At 39.0% G+C, this 15,315-nt stretch overlaps 1 protein-coding gene across 2 annotated transcripts in view; it reads left to right on the plus strand.

Annotated features, from left to right (window-relative positions):
- TMEFF2 (transmembrane protein with EGF like and two follistatin like domains 2) overlaps positions 1 to 15,315 on the plus strand; it is a 273,922-nt gene that overhangs the window by 250,470 nt on the left and 8,137 nt on the right. The window lies entirely within an intron of this gene.

The following is a 15,315-nucleotide window of genomic DNA, read 5'->3' on the forward strand; positions in this document are numbered from 1 at the left end:
ACGCTACTTGGAATTCCCTGCTCCAGATACAGGGTGTTCCTGGAATACTGCTTTCCTAGAACAGATTCTTTCTGTGGCTGCTGCTCACTCCCTCGGGAACTCGGGACTCAATCTGGACAGCTCCTTCTCATCCTTCCTCCCTCATTATGCTTACCTCACCTCTTTAAAACAGGCTGCCTGCCCTGCTATTCCATATCTGTTCATACTGTTTCCCCATGCAACACTGATTTTTGTTTATTTTTATACATTGCCTGTCTCACTCTTTAATACAAGTGCCCTTAAGGAGAGAAACCGTGTGACTCACCACTATACAGCCTATAGCTGTAGTTTTGACCTACAGAAGGGCTATCAATCAATATTTTTTTTTATTTATTTGAAAGGCAGAGCTACAGTGAGGCAGAGGCAGAGCTACAGTGAGGCAGAGGCAGAGAGAAAGAGAGAGAGAGAGAGAGAGAGAGAGAGAGAGAGAGGTCTTCTATCTATGGGTTCACTTCCCAGATGGCTGCAATGGCTGGAGCTGAGCCAACCTGAAGCCAGGAGCCAGGAGCCTCCTCCAGCTCTTCCACGTGGGTACAGGGTCCCAAGGTCTTGGGCTACCTTCTACTGCTTTCCCAGGCTACGAACCAGCATCCATATGGGATGCTGGCACTGCAAGTAGGGGCTTTACCACTATGTCATAGTGCCGGCCACCAGTCAATTATTCTTAAAGTGAAATAAGCCACTGATGAATAAATTAGGTAAAAGCAGAGTCAAATTCTAGTAAATTTAGAAGCCTCATGAGAGAAAATGCAATTTTTATCTTCTCTGGAGACAAAAGCCAACATGGTCACATGCCAAGAGCCAAAAGTTATAGGTTGGCATTGATGATGTTAATGAAAACAAGAGACCTATGTCACACTCCACTACCATATTTGACCATATCCATTGCATACATCTCTGTTGCAAAATAAATGATTATCTGCAAGACCCAACTCTAAATGTCAACTCTTGTATTTCTATGAGCAAGTTAGATGTTTGACTCTCTCCAAATTGAAGTTTGTACATGTCTTAGAACCCCTATTGATTCCTGAGTGGTTAACCAGGTACTTGGAGAGTGCAAATTATACACTCAGAGTGTGTTATACTTGTTAAAACATAGACTAACACTATGAGACTACAATACATCATTTAGTTAATACCCTACTTCAAGCTCTAAATGGTGTTCAAGTGAAAAAAAAATTTAGAACACATCAGATCCTTAACTATTTCTAAAATAGTTCCTGCCCAGAAATTAAGGAAATGTGAGAAGCAAATCAATTGTTCAAAACTGGGAAGAAAAAAAAAAGAGCAAATCCATAACTATTTAAAATACTTGGGGAGTGAGGGGGAACGAGTTGTCCTAGATTTTTAAAAAAGGAAAAAGAAAACGCTCATCTTTCTTTAAAAAAAAGTTGCTAAGTAAACTCCAACATTTTAATAATGAGTCAGAATTCTTTATGAGCATCAGTTATTCAGGTATTCTGAAAATGCAAACAGAGGTAATACAGGAACTCATACCCCAGATGTGACCCAGAATCTTTTTTCTTGAAACGGATTTTGATATCAGATTGCTTCTTGCTCATTTGCTTCCTTCCAATAAAAGTAGAAAAAATGAGAAATGTAAGATCACTGCCTTTCTTATAAGACACATTAATAAGTCAGGAAGGCCCTGTCAGTTTCCCCCACCTCTCAAACAGTCATTCAGTGCATATACATTGATTGATGCCATATGAACTATTAAAACATATACTTCATCGGTGGAAGAGCTTAGTGGGGAAATATAACTGTATTTGTTTTTGGCTGCTCCCTTAACAAATAACCACAAACCAGGTTATGTAACAGAAATGTATTATCTCATAGTTCTAGAGGTTGAATGTCCGAAATTCACCTGTCCACAATTCCTGCAGCCTCAAATGCAGAGTGGCTCTTCACCCCTTCCAGCCCTGCCTGCTTTGGTGTGCAGCAACATAGTCCAATTTCTGCCTGCGTCTTCATGGGACCTACTTTTGAGTATTCACATGGCCTTCTTACAGGAACACCACACCAGTCCCTGGATTATGGCCCCGCTTAATCTGGTATTACCTCATCCAAATGAGATCACATTCTGAGGTTCCAGATAGATGTGAATTTGGGGAGAATATGCCTTATCCAAGGGCAGAAACCAATAAAATTTTGGTTGTCTTAGCAGTCACTAGCTGTCAGATTTTACTGGCAGAAAAAGAAAAGTAATACTAGGCTTACAAATACATGTTTGTTGGTATTATTATGTCTCTAGAACAGATTAAATAGAGGAACAGTATGGAAATTTATGATGGATTTCTAATCACATCATTAAAAATTTCATTTTAGGAAGCAATACCTCCTGCAATGACAGTCCTATTCTGCTTGAACAAGAATATTTGATTCATTAAAATGTACCAAAACAGAACTGTGAGATGTCATCAAAACAGAATAACATTTTAACATTGTTAAACTGTTCAAAAAGATTATGCTATGTTCAGGAGTTACTTCTTAGCAAAACTACGCAGTTCTTAGAAGTGATTCCTTATCTTTTCATTATCAATTGTACCTAGAAGGCTAATTTGAAACATCAGACCCAAGTTAGGAAATATTCACAGCATAATCAGCTGCATCGTTTCTTAAATGCATCTTGTCATATCCTTGAATATCCTTGAGTATCAGGAGAATATACCTTCTAGCCCTATCAATGAGAATTACTTCTATTAATTAGGTCAAGTACTATAGGATGGCAATATTCCAGATTTGTAAATTTATCCAAATCTACACAATAAATTTTCTAATTGCCCTTACTAGGCCATGACATCATACGGGAGAAATATGCAACCTACAATATATGCCTGAATTTGTCCTTTCAAAACATTTATAGATACATTTCTTGTCCTTTATGACAAGAAACACCTTTTTTCCCTCCATATTTCTGCTTTTCACTGAGGAAGACTGGAGCACATAGCAAATATGGCTTCCACCTGTGCGCCTAGTTCCCTCATACAGAACTATGCATTCTGCTGAGTAGAGTTCCCCATCATAATTGTACCTTACTTTGTCACCTGAGGTAGGCTTGGATCTGCCTTGATGGGTGCATCATCTAAGTGCAGCTGCCTCTGATGCAAACAACCTGGAGGCATTATTTTTTTTTAAACCACCACACTGAGTTTCAAGTAGATGCTGATCATGTCTCTTACACTTATACTACGCTTTAATTAATTCAAGCTACATATTGAACACCCACTTTGTGCCAGTCCCTGTTATAAATCCTAGAGATACCACAATAAATATACACAGTCTCACAGTCTCTGTTCTAAGAGAGAGTGTAATGCAGTGTGAAGCTTGCTTGTGTCACCTGAATGAGTGCCAGGTATGTTAATGCACGGATTCCCCTTGATCCTTCAGGTGGCTTTGGTAGCTGGAATTCCAAAAATGAATATTATTGTTTTCTTTGTGTATACTGTGTGATATGAAAAATTTGGAGATTCTGTGGTCTAATGCAGTGTTTCCCAGAATGAAGTCCAATGGAATAGCCCACAAAATATCTTTCCAAAGAAGAAGGAGAGTCCATAGACAGGTGATCATTCCATAACGTACATCATCCCTTGGCATCTCACAATGGAAGTTAGCATTTTAAGGGTTATGAGGAAACAAGGTGAAGAAATCTGTGGAGTTTTGTTAACTAACTCTTTTTGAACTTGTTTTATTGCCTGTCCCTTTTTCCATGAGGCCTGCTGCATCATGAACAATGCACCTACTTGGAGAACTATGCCTGGAGAGTGTGTCCTATGTCCTTAAGCCTTGCAATTTAGAAGCACAGGTGGCTGTTTGTTTTGCCCTATGAAGCTGAAGAGCTGTCCTTGATCTTCTGCTGTCAACACCTGCTCTGTGTTGTAGCATCATTTCCCCCAGTTGTCACATGGCCATTCATGCTGATTTTGTTTCCATTTATTTCCCTCTCTTTGCCTTCTTTCCTGCTCCTATTGCCTTTCTTATGTCTTTATACTTTCTGCAGCCTAGCAGAATTTATATAGATATCAACTATTGACTCACTGTCCTCTACTGCTTGGAAATTGAAGCAATCATAAACATTGGTATAATCTGCACCTTTTTCAGCTGTTATTTGTTTCTGTATCCAAGAGGATGCTTCATTTGCTTTCACACAGGGAGTTCTTGTTATTTCATTCATTATCCAACAGAGTCATTAAAGAAGCCTGGACATTGGAAAAACTGGTCCCAGGATGCTCAAAATTTGATAAAATGTGGAAGTTTCTCACTGATGTTGGCACTGGAGATAGCCTATTCTTTGAGCACTCTGTTCTCAAAAGAGGCAAAGGTATTCTGCAATGAAATTGTTCAGACTTACTACCCAAGGTTAGCAAGGCCTGGCAAGCTGAAGGCCATTGAAGACTTCCAAGGAATTCCACAGGTGGACACAGGAAGAGCAGCAAACGGCAAAACGGCGCACATACACTCATGGACTGTGACTGAGATTGGCACTTCGTAGCAGAACAGGCAAGATAGACCTGGGAGCAGGGAGGTGTCCAGCTATAGGGCAGTAACCAGGGCAAGAAGGGGAAATCAGGGCCCAGAAAACCCAGCATCGATCAGATGGCTGAGGACAAAGAGAGAGGAGGATAAATGCCTAGAGGAGGACAGGAGCTTTGTGATCCACATCCTGTGAGCACCAGAATTCCTCAGAGTGCTTGGGGAAAGGATGGATGCAAAATGTATTCCTACTAAAACAGGACTATAGTTACCAATAATGTGCAATGTATTTCAAAATAGCTAGATGAGGGGTTTGAATATTTTCCCCACAAAGAAATAATAAATGTTTTGGGTGAGGGATATGGTAATTTTTCTGTTTTTATTATTGCATAATATGCACATATATCAAAACATCAAATGTCTAATTATTAATGTGTCATAAACGAGTACAAAAATATGTACAATTCTGTGTCAGTGAAAAACAACTTTTTCAGAAAAGGGATCCAGGCTCCTTAGCTGTTAAATCTGACTCAGTTGATCAGAACAAAAACCTGGGATTTCATTTTGCACAAGCAGTGGAGGTGAGTCTGCACTGGGACAGGCAGTGTCGAGCACACAGCCATGTACTTCTGAAAGGGGTGTTGGAGCATCTGGAGTGTCTGAGAGGATTCCCTGACATCCAAGCACTAAAGGGCTGGATCTGTAAATGCTGCTCAGATATCCAGCATTGCTGGGCTGTGGATGTCTACAGTTTCTACACTAGGAAGTTTGCTAATGTTTTGAATTAAACATTAAACTGAAATATTCCAGTTAAATAATACAAACAATTTCCAGCTTTTAAAATTACTATTACCCCCAGTTTTATGAAAGTTCTATTTATTTCCTTTTATTTTTTCCAGAATTTCAGCTTTAAACCTGTCTCCATAGAGAATTTTATATTAATCCTAGTGTCTTTTCTCCAGAACTTCTGAGACTCTGCTCACAAAAGCTTACTGAAGAGTAAAAGCTATGCCTTTCATTTCTTGAATTTAAGAAACTATAAAAGCTCTCCAGTTCTTTTAAAGTGCTCTTATGGAAAACTAAGCTGATTGCTAGCCTTACTCATTGCAATACCTCCAAGTATGTCTTCACTTAGAGTTTGGTGTTCATCATCTATCATTATAAATATTTTTAAGCGTGAGAATCAGTGCAAGGTTGTTTTCAGAAACAGGCACATAATGAAAATGTTCTACTAATTTATACTCCTAGTTTCTGTTTTGAAATATACTTGTCTGCTTTTTGTTTTGATTTTAATGAAAATTTCCTCATTCCTTCACCACTTTTCACTTCTGGATAATACAATAGACACAGAGTTCATGGCCAAATTAGAATCTATGAATTCAGAGCTGGTGGTTTATAGTTCCAGTGTGAGTTTTGAGGTATGCCATGCATACAGGTATCATTTTTTCCACCTAAAGGAGCTAAAGTTCCCAAATTATATAATCTATAAAGGTGGTTATAAATTCTTTCTTGAGGCTATGGGACAGCAGGTTAAGGTGCCGTCTGCACTGCCAGCATCCCATGTGGGTACCAGTTCAAGTTCTGGGCTGCTCACTTCCAATCCAGCTTCCAGCTAATATGCCTGGGAAAAGCAGCAGAGGATGGAGCAAGTCCTTGGACCCCTGTACCCATGTAGGAGACTAGGAAGAGACTCTTGGGTTCTGGCTTTGGCCTGGCCCAGCCCTGGCCTCTGCTAGCCATTTGAACCAGCAGATGGAAGCTCTCTTGCTCTCTTTCTCACTCTCTAACTCTTCCTTTCAAATTAATAAATAAATAAGTTAAGTAACAAGTATATCTTTTAAAAATCCTTTCTTTTAGAATCACACATCCTTAGTTAACAGAGGGGGTACTATTTTTAATATTTATTTTAATCATTTTATTTATATAAGGTGAACAAGTTTCATATATTTCATATATACAGATTTAGAATAGTGATATTTCCCATCCTACCCCCTCTCCCATCCATGTTCCCACTCTCTCTCCTCTTTCATATTTTGTCTTTTAATTTTCACAATGACATACTTTCAGTTTATTTTATAATCACAAGCTTAACTCTCCACCAAACAAAAGATTTATTTCATTTATTTGAAAAGCAGAGTAAGAGAGAGAGAGAGAGAGATTAAGAGAAAGAGAGAGAGAGAAATCTTCCATCTGCTGGTTCACTGCCCCAAATAACTATGACAGCCAGAGCTGGGCCAGGCTAAATCATCCAGGTCTCCCACATAGGGGGCAGGGACCCAAACCCTTGCGTCACCTTCTGCTGACTTCCCAAGTACATTAGTAGGAAGTTGGATCAGAAGTGGTGGAGCTGGGACTCAAACTAACACTCCAATATGGAATATGCCTGTGTCAAGGGAAGTTGTTGGCTGCACCACAATGCTAGCCCAGGGGATGTTATTTGAAAACCTGGATGATCTGCTCATCTCTGTTAGCTCCACCAGAAGTTGTGGGAAGAAGAGATCATGTTGCATTGCACAGTTCCATTTCCACAGGGTCTGCAGCTGTCTTCCTCCCGCAGACATGCCTTCTTAAGGCATTTGTCACTGTCCCCTCAGTCATTCACTGACATGCTACCCTCCCCCTACAGAAGTTGTTCTCATGACACGAGATTAAGATCCTTTTCGTCTGCCATCACTTCTGGGTATTTTTCTGGCAACTTCTCCATAATGGGCAACCATGTCAAAGGAAAAAGTTAAGGAAAGTTTTATTTTAAAACTGTGTGCATCTTATTTTCTGTGCTAAGTAAATATAGGTCTTCCCTTTGCAAATTAGTCACACAGACAAGTAAAGAGTGGTTTTAGGTACATGGAGCAGTAAGCCCAGACTGAGGGGGCATGGGAGACCACCACAGAACCTTCAGGGAGGAAGGAACATCAGTGATGATTGAAGAGTGGCCGTTTGGCAGGTAGAAGGGAAGAAATGGGTATCTAGGCAAAAGGAACAGCATATGGAAAGTCTCAGAGGAGAGAGAGAAATTTCATATGATGAATACAGGAGGAGGCAAGAGAGTTATAAATGGGGAGGATTGAGAAGCTGGAGCAGGATCCTGAATGGTCTCCTAGGTAATGTGAAAGTTTGATTCATTGAAGGAATAATGAGGAGTAACTGGAGAATTGTTTATTTCGGGGCATTTTAGGAGACCAGGATGTGCTCACATTTTTCTTCTGGAAAAATCACGCTGGCTCCAGTGTGAAGAATTGATTGGGAGATTGACGCAAGGTGATTTGCTAAGAGGTAGTGACTTCAGTGATCTCACTTAAGTTAATAGCAGTAGAAGAAAAATAGAGAAATTTGGGAGATGTTGAAGAAGCAGAAACCACAGGACTTAGTGATTTACTCAGTGAAATGCAGATTTCTGGTTTGGGTCAAGGAGTGGATGAAGATGCCTAGGAAAAGAAACAAGGCAAGGAAGTGGGACAAGTCTGATGAGTTTGAGGTGCCTGGAAGCACCAGACACTCTGATTCATAGCTAAGAAACTCCAGAAAATGTGATTGCCTTGTAGGAAGGTGGCCTGGGCTGACTGATCAACATTTGGAAGTCCAATGTAGTTGGGGACAATAGAAGCCTTGAGTGAGGATAAACCCTTTCTCAGGGAGAATGTTCAAAGTGTAACAAAAGAAAAATCCTTAGGAAAGCATCAACCCTTGAAGAGTCAGTTAGAAAAAAAGGAGGCTACAAAACAAAGTAGGAAGGAGCAAGCAAAATGAAATAAAAGGCAGGTGGTATCGTGGACACCCAGGGAAGACAGGGTTCAGCAAGAGGGAAATGGGAAGGCTGAGATCGAGAAGAGATTGCTTTTTTAAGCAACAGAGATCTTCGGGTGACCCTGGTCACTACAGTGTGTCTGAAAGGAGTGACCACCGAGCTGCAGATTAAAAAATAAATGGGAGTTCTTTCAGGAAGTGATGAAAAGGAGCACAGACCACACTTTGCAGAAGTTTAGCTGTCTAGGAGGAAAGGAGAAAGGTCTGCCGAAGGACATGAATTAAGAGAGGTAATACATTTTTATTTACAAAGGAAGTCAAGCCATCTGAACATGTTAAAGTGCAGAAGGACAAGAGCAAGAGATTAGTTAGGGAGAGTTGTAAACTAGGGAAAAAGCAGATAATTGATAGAGCTCTTGAGAATGGAAGGGTTGGTATTCATTCATCGTAAGCAAGATTCCTCTCTTAGGACAAAAGAAGGAAAACAGCGAGTTTTTTTCTATCAGCAATAGGCTCTAGGTGGGTCGAATGAGTCAGGAGTCATGAGGAACAAGCCACACATAAAATATGAAAGCCAGATGTTGTCTTGTGTTTAACAGGTTCTAACTGCATGTTGTATGTTACCCTAGAAAAAGCTTCATATTGACCAAAGTTATGTTTATCAATTGTAAAAATCCATAAGACAAATAATGTATCTATGTATCCTTCATGTTCCTAATCAATACAAAAATGGGAATTTTATAAATCTACCTTAAAGGATTTCTATAAGCAACACATGTTTATCATGTTAAGCCTTAACACAATGATGCTCCCTTGGATAGTTTCAATACTGGATACATTTATTATCTTGTGCTAAGAGTCTATTTTCTTAGTTGTACTTGGAAAATAACAAGCTGAATCAATAGATATATTGTCCATAACACTGTGAGACACATAGTGGTTACTCAAAAAACATTTGCAAGATCAATTAAAAATGTTCTGGTTTTTGTTTCCATAAATGTTACTAAAACCTTTGCTTTCACTGAGTCCCAGTACATACCCCATCCTCACCATCCTTGCTCTCTGCTGATGGGTAACTTCAGGGTTACAGAGGAAAACAAATGTGTTAACCTGAGAAAGTTTAGTTTAGATACTTCCTTATTCATTTCAGTATATGCAGCATAAAGAGAAAATAGCTTGACTCATGTAACCCGAAAGGCTAATGTGGATGAGACCTGAACGCACTGCTTCTTTCTTCTATCACTTAGCATCATTTTTAGCATTGTCACCAAAGAAATCCACTAAGAAAGAATACCCAGTTTAGCTACTAAGCAAATAAATTTGGCCAGAAAGACATTGCTTTAGATCAAGAGAAAGGAAGGATATTCTTGGTATAAAATGGTGCTCCATATTTTTTCTTTCTCTGAGGTTTATAGCAAACTTTGTCTTCTAAGAGAATCCGGGATGTAAGAAGAGATACTGCAGAGAAAACTCAGTGGGAAATCTGTTGCAAATTGCCCCAGATAAGCTTAAGGCAATTCCAGCTCTGAACTCCCAAGAGACTAATGAACCATAGATTCCTACTTCTTCGCAAGGCCTAATACTTACACAGAAATGTTGTCAAAGACATCTCAAGACATCTCAGAAATGTTGTATTTTTAAAGGATCTTCCAGCTAAATCCTCTAAACCTGTGGGAGTTGCCCACTTACTGAGCATTACTAAGCTCTTGATTGAATAGTGAGGTCTGAACTGGCCCATTAGAGGCAGAATCCAGATTCTCCCACTTGCCTTCTGTCTTCATTCTTTGAGGTCAATCTGCCATCCAGTACCAGACAAGGCATTTCTGAGTCAAAAAGTAGAGCAAGCGGCTGGCACCACAGCTCACTAGGCTAATTCTCCGCCTGTGGCACCGGCACACCAGGTTCTAGTCCCAGTTGGGGCGCCAGATTCTGTCCCGGTTGCTCCTCTTCCAGTCCAATTCTACTGTGGCCCGGGAGTGCAGTGGAGGATGGCCCAGGTCCTTGGGCCCTGCACCTGCACGGGAGACCAGGAGGAAGCACCTGGCTCCTGGCTTTGGATCGGCTCAGCACACTGGCCGCAACACGCTGGCTGCAGCGGCCACTTGGGGGGTGAACCAACGGAAGGAAGACCTTTCTCTTTGTCTCTCTCTCACTGTCTAACTCTGCCTGTCCAAAAAAAAAAAAAAAAAAAAAGTAGAGCAAGAAGTTGCAGATTTGCCTACTTTGCTCCTAATAACAAGCAAAAGTATTTACTTTTTTCTCGGAGGTGCACAATGTCTAGCCTGATCTGTATTAATCTTTGTTAAACCAAATTTTTGAATTATAAAAATTGTATTTGGGTATCATAAGTTGAAATGTTACATATAGATTTTTGAACCACAACTTCAGATTTCTCAGTGTTTGTCTATGTAAATATATTACCTGTAGAAACTGAGATAATAGAAGCCTATGCAGATAACCATACAGTATTGTTGGATTTCAACCACCCCAGCCCACCAAACTGCTGCTTATATTTCAGGTGCTGGTGCCTTTTCCAATTTCATATATCCAAGAAATTCTTGATTAATGATATCAAGGCCTTGCTTGAGAGTGAAAAAGTAACATGAAAATTGGTTTTCTTCAACTTTATTTTTATTTATTTATTTTTTAAAGATTTATTTATTTATTTGAAAGTTAAAGTTACAGAGAAGCAGAGAGAGAGAGAGAGAGATAGGTCTTCCAACCAATGGTTCACTCCCCAGATGACCGTAACAACCAGAGATGAGACAATCCATAGTCAGGAGCCAGGAGCTTGTTCCGGGTCTCCCTTGTGGGTGCAGGACTTGGACCATTTTCTACTGCTTTACCAGGCCACAGCAGAGAGTTGGATCGGAAGTGGAGCAGCTGGGACTCGGACTGGCCCCCATATGGGATGCCGGCACTGTAGGCAGTGGCTTTACCTGCTATGCCACAGTGCTGGCCCCATACTTTATTTTAGTGTTATGTCCAATACAAATATTTACATACACAAGCATTGACATGGATAACCAAATTTCAAGTTTTATATGACTGCCTGGTCAGTGGGTGGGATAATCTGTCTCTACTTCCATTCATGGTGCTTCCAACTGATACAGTGGCAAAGTTTCAGAACGAGGTAGTTTCAATTATTCTTCTGAAAAAACAAGGCAATGTTCCACTTGCAGAAGAAATGTTAAATTTGTAGCAGTTGAAGGATACAGTGTCTATTTGGAAGAGTTATTTTTCTTAGTCTACACAGAAATTAAATCACTAGGAATGCTATGATAGTCTCTGCTCTTTTCAAACCTTGGGAATGAATTGTGCACTTAAATATCTCCAAGTTCATTGTACTAAGTTGTCACTTCTAGTTAGTATTCTTATTTGGGTCTCCGTCCTAGAGGCTTAAAAAAGGAGAGACTCTTCTCATCTACTCATCTTGCCTTGAAGAAACAGTGACAGCAGGTGAGGCTATTATGGGATTTGTTATGTTGCAAGAATTCATATTGCATTACATTCAGAATCCATTCAATAGGAACACTTTTCTGGTCTTTAAAGAAACTTCAGTTGCAATTCAAGCTAGCTGTGAGGTTTCACTGCCACCTCGTATGTTTATACCTGATAAGATAAGGAGAGAAATCATAAGAATTCTACATCTTCTCTGAAACCAGCTCTAGTCAACAACAGGGAGGATCATGACTTTCCTTCAGATTCACAATTTATATCTGTCCCAGGAATAATGCAAATATAATGGAGAGTAACATGGTTATTCTTTTCCTAGTTGGCTAAATAAAATTAGCTTCCAATTGCTTTGGAGATATGGCAATAAATAGGAAAAATGTAAAATTAAGAAAATTGCAACAAATGTTTAAGAATATGAATATTTCAGTGCGGGAGTTTCCTCATATTATCACTAAATATGAAAAATAGCAGCATTATATAAGTAGATTCAACACTGAAAATGTTGATTTTCTAGAAAAGCAATATGTATTTTGTGTGCCCACAGTAAGAGATACTTGAAAAGATAATAAGCCAAACTGCACTGCTCACATGCACGTGGCTTGTCAAGATAAAGTGTGATGTTAAAGCATAGTGTTAAAAATTGAATTTTAATTCAAAAAACATATTGTTCACCCAAAGAAAGGTGGTAAATAATAAAAGTCACTTTTTGCTAGAATGTCTAAATTACAGACACAAACTTCAAGATAATTTATGCTCTTGGGAAAAGTAAATGTTCCCATAATTAAGGCAAAAATGATTTATTTTGTTTAATATACCTAAAAACTGTCTCTATTTCTCCATTCTACTTCAGGATATCAAAAATAGTATTTTACAATAAATATTAGTAAATATTTAATAGTAATTTGTTAGAAGTAAATATTATCAATAGAAATGAATATTACCCTCAGGGTTCAAAGAACCCAGAGGTCTGAAATAATCTGATCTACTGTACACTAACAGCCTGTGACTTCTCTGAGAAATGGTAACACAGCTCCTTTTTAATACCACTGGAAATGTGCTACTTCTATAGAGCTCATCCCCTTCCTGAACACGCTTGTTTAAGAATGTACAGTAGAACTCTGCCTCACTAAAACCTTGACATTACCTTCACTGTAGAATCTTTTAACTTACTCGGAAATCCTTAAATTGCTTCACACTGTTCCTGGGGAATCAGTGGCATAAGGGATTTGTATATATTTGAAAGCAAGGCCTGGTTAAAAGGAAGTGAGTCTATTGCCAGAGAAATGGTGTGTAACCAGCCCCCAAAAGGCCTCACAGCCTATGGGTGCAGAAGTTTGATCCTACAAAACCCTAAAACTCAGTGGGCTGAGGAAGGTTGACTTATGCCTCCTCCAAAGGAAAAACACAGAAATTTGGAAGCACTCAGTTCACTAAATGAAATGTGTAACTGTCAGATGGATAAGATATCCATCTTCTACTGTGAACATCATTCTCAATTTGTAGGCTATGTAGACATCAAATTGTTTTAAGACTATTTAGAGAATAGAGCCTCAAAATGAAAGAAACAGGTAGACTGAGTAAATATTTAATAACATCAGACACTAATAGTCTGGTATATCTATCTCTGCAATTGGGGTTTTGGGTTTGCAAGTTCAAGTTGACTTTTCAGGACACAAGAACCTGGAGAGCACTTGAAAAAAATAACACAACTTGGTTCAGAACTGCTCTGGCCACATTCTAACCATTGTCCAAAAGAAAATATTGCTTACTTAAAAATATTGACAGTTTTCATCAAATTCTACACTGTTATATTTCTACTTCGATCAATAATGTGTTACGTTGATAGATTAATTCTCTGAGCATCTTCTTGTTCGTACGTTTTTTTAGGGAAAGGAAGCCAGGAATAGTGGTATACAGGCACACACACAGAGGCACACAACGCACACACACACACACACACACACACAGCTCTATTGATTTGTCTGAACTACTGAGTCTAGCTCTGCCCCATTTCTGCCCACTTAACTTACTTAACTTGAGGTAATGCAAGTCCTTGCCATTCACCACTCTCTGTCTCTTTGACTTTCCCTGTAGTTTTCCCTGAAAGCACAGGATGGAAACAATATGTGTTGCTGTGCTATATAGAACAGCCCACTTCAAAAGCTCTTGACTGGAGTGTTGACTAGCAATGGACATACAGACCTATTAGCTCTGCCGCAAATAACTCAGATTATACCAGAAATTGTTTCTAAAAGGGTCAAGATCTCTCTCAAAAGTACCCAGTTGTAAACATTTAAACAGGAAGCTGGTTGAGGATTTTAAACAGAGACATGAAGGGTTTCTAACATCACCACTATCTCTCTTGGAAGGAACAGTACAACGCTTACATTAAACCTCTTTTTAAATGGAAGACAGAGAAATCGATGTCTAAACTGTCAGCCACTGGAGGAAACATGCAATCTTCTGAAGTATCATTTTTATATGATTTTAAACCTTTAAATGCTTCATCACTGCTGGAATACACATTGTACATAAAATCCAGAATCACAAATACTCAACATAGTCCATACACTTATTTATTTGGAATATTAGATTTCTGTGCATCTACTGTTCTTAATACACTTAAATTTCATTTCTAAACCATGTCTATTACATTGCTAGAAGTGGTTATATAATTCAAGTTTTCAATCAACTGGTTTACTTGGTTGGATATATTATAAATTTGTTGACATATATTGATTATTTCTCATTTTCTTGTCTGGGAATCATTTCTTCCACCTATTTATTTTCAATCTCTCAGCTTCCTTATTTGACTGTATCCTATAAGCAGCATAACAGAACACTCCAAGCTCACAAGGAATGCTGTAAACTAATTAGCAGATTTTATGATGCAAACTCTTCCCCTCCTATGTGGTCCTTCTGGCTAAATAATGAATTTTGTAAAATATCCAGAGCTCAACCACACTAAGACAACAGCTTCACTGAAACACGTTCTTATTTTGCTTTTAGACTTCAGTTCATGATTGTGCATATGGTACAAACCCAGAAACAAACTGTAAGAATAGGGTAAGATACAGTGTTAAAAATAAAATGGCCTAAAAATGGATTTTCAGTTAAGAAAATTCTTGATCTTCTTTTGCAACTGACAGAAAGGAAAATAGCCATAATAAGATGTGTTGGGAAAAATATTTTGATTGAAAAGACATTTGTAATGGAAATGTAGGCAAGTCACAGAAAATTCCTCTGCATGCAGGTGTGCAGAAGCACTGAAGGGTTACTAACAAACACTAAATAGAAGTGTTGAATAGTTTGTTATGGGAAGAAGATCCAGAAATAAGAGGAAAAATCAGTGCTGGTTCATTACATCAGCAGTGGGACTGACAAACCCCACTGCTAAAGTCTCCTTTAAACAGCAGGTGCATGGTTTGACTGCTCTTGCTTGTAGCCCCTGGCCCTACCCAAAATAAGCTCAGTCTCCTCCATGGATTCATGAGTTACTACAGCCCGCCTCACGGTGCATGTAAATACCATGGCTGTCCTGCTTCCATCTTGGTCACCTGTTGGCAAGTGGGAAATTTCATTTTATACTATCCCATTACAGTT

This window comes from Oryctolagus cuniculus, chromosome 3, assembly GCF_964237555.1.
Source record: "Oryctolagus cuniculus chromosome 3, mOryCun1.1, whole genome shotgun sequence".
NCBI classification, from domain to species: domain Eukaryota; kingdom Metazoa; phylum Chordata; class Mammalia; order Lagomorpha; family Leporidae; genus Oryctolagus; species Oryctolagus cuniculus.